Source organism: Phytophthora infestans, genomic scaffold (assembly GCF_000142945.1).
Source record: "Phytophthora infestans T30-4 supercont1.38 genomic scaffold, whole genome shotgun sequence".
NCBI lineage: Eukaryota > Oomycota > Peronosporomycetes > Peronosporales > Peronosporaceae > Phytophthora > Phytophthora infestans.
The window spans coordinates 931652-937234 of NW_003303721.1; positions in this window are offsets into that span (position 1 = coordinate 931652).

Sequence of the window (5583 nt, forward strand, 5' to 3'; positions counted from 1 at the left end):
CCCTCTGAGCTGAACCCTATGCAGCTACCAGAACATCGTTTTCTTTTACTGTGGCCTCGAAGCTACGAAGTGCAGCCAGCATTTTCAGACGAAGTTGCTGCTCATAATGTAGGCTATTCGGCACCCTACGCTGTGGGGCCCGAAAAACGTTCCTAAAATTATTTTAAAAGTACTCAAATTATACTATTTGATTAGCGGCACCGAGTAAAATAGTACTTACACGAAACATTACAGTAGTACCTTCGTAATTTTGACGATAAAATACTGTCCGAGGTAAATTTCAACTCAGTTCTGAAAAACAAGATTTCTGAAAAAGACACCCCCTCTCCCCCCTTTCTCTCATCCCCAAAATCTATGAGCCTTTCATTCCAAAAAATTCCCGCGCACTACATCAGCCACGCGCCCCTCCTAAACTCTAATACGAGACGAAGACACACGACAGCTCTGAAGGTAAGCATGCATGTTCATGTAGATTAGAGGGGGGGAGGTAAGCTAAGAGCGTATTCTGTGGTTCTCATGTGTGCAATCAGAATGAGCGACAGTGAACCCGAGCGGCAAGTCCCTCCTGGGGTCTCGTGGCTCTGTCCCCCAGTTGATGTCGAGTGGCATGAGAGCTGGGATACCTTCCGCAAATACATGGAGCGCTACCAAGAGGAGACACACCAGATCTTTCCACAGCGCACGTCCACGTCGGTTCAAAAGAGAAATCGAGAAATTAAGGCGCGAGCAAACCTGAGTGTTAATGCGAAGGACCCAGATGATTCCGGCACGACTAACACAGTTACTGATGAGACGTCGGATCGATTGATCCCTGAGGAGTTCGGAAATTTCTGGATTAAGTTGGTCTGCAGTCACGGGTGGAAGCGCAAGAGCCGTGGAAAGGGGATACGAAGGTCGTTTTTTGAGAAGACTACAGGCTGTAAGGCAAACATTAAGGCTGCTGTCGTGTGGAACGATGAACACGACACGTTCATGGTACGCGTCACTGACTTTGACGTCAGACACAACCACAATGTGTCTCGCGCTACATTTGAGAACCATGTGTCGAACCGTCGCGTGGAGGATCCGGACATACTGGCATTCGTGGATGAACTTCAAGCTGCTGGTTCTAAGCCGAAGCTAATTATGCAGTTCCTGCGAAAGAAGACAGGTGGGTGCGCTTAACTCAACCCAGAATTATATAAAGTGACTGATAGCTTTCTTGTTTTGGACTCCATGTAGGAAAAAATGTGGTGCTTCGAGATGTACACAACATGGTGGCGAGAATGAAGGAGAGACGAAGGGGAGGTGCGACTACTGAAGAACGGCTGGAGACTGTCTTGCGAGGGATTTGCGAATGTCGTGGAAACCGAGCAACCGTTTACGTCGACGAATCCAAAACTGCACAGACCATCGCGTTGCAGACGAGACAAATGCGACGCTGGTTCAAGGCTTTTCCTGAAGTGATGCTCAATGACGCGACGCATAACACCAACGAATCGCGCTACAAGCTCTTCTCGTTCATGGTTAATGATGTGTACGGACATGTAAGTAAATGTCCCTGACGATACATCCTATGTGCCTCTAGTTACACTTTTACTGTTTGCGTAGCTTCAGCTACAACATGTACTTAATATGTACAAATTCTTACTTATGAGTTGTTAACGTAATGCTAGGGTCAATACGTACACCACAGTCTCATGGAGAACGAAAGGGCAGAGTGTCTTTCAGATGCTATCGGGTCGTTCAAGTTTAACAACTCTTCGTGGGAGCAAGTCAGGGTAATTGTGATTGACAAGGACATGAATAAATTAGGATTACTAGAAATGGAGTTCCCTGGCGTGAAAGTGATTCTGTGTCACTTCCATTTGAAGAAGTATATTCGGATCGAGCTGGCAAAGAGCGAGTATGGAGGCCCGTCCAGCTTCGACAAAGACCAAGTTAAAGATGCTATCGATATGATGCGGCTAACGATTCCTACGGATGAGTACGTTAAGTATCTGAAGTATCTATACTTCTTGCTGGAAGGTGTTCGTCTTAAACGTGAAGACCCTGTACCTGTGCCTACGCATCCATTTTTGAAGTACTTCATGAAGAACTGGGATTCGATGAAAGAACGATGGGCGCTGTACGCACGTTCGGATGTTCCACATCTAGGCAACCACACCAATAATAGGTACATTTTCTTGCGCTATAGGTTCTAGACTCACCTTTAACTGTGTTTTTGCCTGGTGGTTTGGTGGTCTGTAGGCTTGAAACATCATGGGGTCATATCAAAGAGGTTCTGAAGCCGGAGATGGCGCTGGATGAGTGCGTAGATACGCTGATGTTCTTGCAAGCAGTAGCAGAGATGGAGTACGGAAAGAAAATTACAGACGTGGGCCAGATGCGTTATGATGGTGCAGATCACGAGCTTGCACAGCTAGCGCGCGAAGTCAGCCCGTATGCGTACCGGCTTGTTGAAGAGCAGTATTGGGCGTCTAAGGATCGCAAGACAAGTTACGGCGTGGAGGAAATACATTCTAGCCTGTTTGTCCTGACCGGAGGTGGCGACACCAGTACATGCTATCATGTCGACACTACGGTAAGTTTGTCACCCGTTCTGGCCCGTGTAAACCCTAACGTACGTCGCTGTTATTGCGTGTCTTTAGAGATATCACTGCTCATGTGCATTCATGAAGACGATGTTGCTTCCATGCCAGCACGTCATGTATTGGCGTCTTTTACGTGGAAAAGAGGCAATTCCTATTCGGTACATTGCACCCCGTTGGAGGTTGTCGTGCAAGCTGAATCAACCTGCGCCAGAAGAAGACGTACCAGACAAAACAGTTGCGTACACAACCTTCCAAGTCCGTGACTCTGCTATGACAGCAAGGCGCCATCACGTTTTAAATGGGACGACGAAGTACAAGCACGCTCTCGAGTGTGGAAAGCGTATTGCAGATATTATGAGCAGGAACGGAACGTTTGTATTTGGAGAAATGATGAACGCCTTGGAGAAATTTGAAGACATTATCAAGGACGGTGTTGCACCATTTGTTGGTCGAGAAGGTGAATGGGTAGACCCGCTTTCACAGCTATCGTCGCTGACATTTTCGCCTACGTTAAATACCAATGCTGTTGAACCAAAGGATGCTGTGATGAAAAGCGATACGGAAGATGAAGAAAAAATCAAGAACACTTCCACAACGAACTCGGACGATGACGAACCTCCGACTCAACAGAGCGCACCTCTAGCTACAATGCAATGTGCTACAGCTACAATGCAAGAGCCTACAGTTACACCGTGTGTGACTAGAGGTACTTCCCACGTGACTTTGACCCCTCCTGCTACACAAGAACCACTGTGTGTAACTAGAGGCAATTCCTGTGTGACTTTAACCACCCCAGAGGTGGATGCAGCAAGAATGTCTGATTTCAAACAAAATCCAAGCCAGTCCAAGCGCCAGCACATTAGCAGCAGTTCGTCAGAATCCTCGCAGTCTGGGTCATTTGTGATAACAAAGAGCGCAAAAAGTCGGGGACGTCCCCAAGTCAGAAAGAAGCAAGGAAAAGCAGAAAAGAAGCAGAGGATCGAGAATAGCAAGAAGAAGGCTTCCAAGCTGGTACAAGGGACGCTGGCACCAGTTCCAAACGTACGGAACATTGCTAAACTGTTGGACAACAACTACATCTATGAAGACGCCAAGAAGGTGCTACCCCATCTCACTATTCGAGCTGTTCCAAAGACCAAGAAGGCGAATGCTGGTATTTATCTTGAGGATGAGTGCATCTGTGACGTCAGATTTGTGTTTCCAAAACAATTTGTGGAAAAATGCCTGGCTGCGGTCGCAGCGTTTCGAAAAGGCTTGATTGAAACTGTCGATGACGACACTATTGGTGTAAGAGTTCCTCGCTTTGGGATATTCCAATACCAGGACATTGTCGCGATGGACCGATGGCACGCCTCCATGCAGTATTTATCTGCCACTGAAGATGCGACTACTTGAACTGTCAACACTAGCGTCAAGCGCTTGTCTCTACCGGTAAAGATTGATGACGGAGTCAGCAGCGATCCGACAGAACGGGAAGTTATTATCAGGCGGATTCTGCTGAAGGGTGGCCGCGAGACTTCGTTCGGTAGTGTGCCCTATAACGGACTACTAACGCTTCGAGAAAATATGTGGATGGATGATTCATGCATGGGGCATGGGATTGCTCTACTCCAACGAGAACACCCGGATGTTGGCATCGTTAACCCGATCTTCAATCGTTTCCACGATAAAGACGCCCGGCTCAGGACTATTAATGCAGGCAAGCCTTTCAAGAAAACGAACCAGATCATTCTGTTGCCGCTACACATAGACAACAACCACTGGTGTGGAGCAATTTTCGATTATCGCAGCGAACGTCGAGGAGTCCTGGTGTTCGACCCCTTGCAAGACCCCAAGTCAAAATATTACGCCAAATGCGAAGAACTACTGAAAGGCGTGTTTTTAGAAGGTGAAGACAGCTCCATACCCTTGCCGATTCAGAGAGTCACGAATGTACGCCAGCCGGATTTCTCAAGCTGTGGAGCAGCTGTTTTACTATTCTTTGAGTGCTACCTCACCGGCATCGATATGCCGGAAAAGCTCAGCCATGCCTCAATGCGTTTTTTCAGGCTTCGGTACATGTTAAAGTGCCTGCAGTAGGCGAGGTAGGAAGTCGATAACATGAAGATAATGTACTCCTGTAGTTCGCATTGTGATGCCTCTGTCTGTTGATTCCAATGTGTGCGTGCTGCGGTGATACTGTTGAGCTGCGTAAAGTGAAAGATACTGGTCATGGTCTGCTCTACTCTAGCAGTACTCGTCAGGCAAATTCTCACTAAGTGCTTCGTACCTTCGGGTGACATTCATGCATTCCAGTTACATTACAGCAACACTTCATGCTACCAGTCGCGTGACTGGCTGTCGTCACAAGCACCGATATCTCTAAAAATGATGAATTTTTAATCTGCTAAAATTAAATTACCGTAATATATTTTCGCGTAGTACCTTTAGTACGTACAGGTATCTCGGGACCAATTAACACGAAGTGGCTCGAGTCACTCACACAGTGTAGCCCTAACATTCGCTTAAGTACGAGCTACTCGGTACCTCTAACATTGATCTTATTTTAATCATGGAGACTATGTAAATAATTCTGGCCTGCAACGGTTTCTTGAAGAACTAGAATACATGTAAGGTTTCTAAAAGAATATTTTTGGCGATAATTTGGATAAATTAGATACCAAGAGATGGATCTAGTCAATGAAAACGCCTCATTTCAAGACGAGGAAACCCCTCGACAGGAAGAAGTAGAAGAAGACGGTGATGCAGAGGTGACACCAAATGACGGTGCAGAGGACACCATTACCATTATGGCTCATGTGCGGGACAAAATTATCCCCATCCACTGCGGCTTTGGTACTCAGCAAGTGATCTGGTTAGGCCATGTGGCTATCGCTCGGTATGATGAAGACGGCGGCACGAAGGGCTGGATGGAATTGGGTATTCCCACCAAGATCATCAAGGATGGCAAGCTTGAGCTCTGCCTCACAGATGTCATCTGCGACGTATTACAAGATCGGAGCCACGTGTA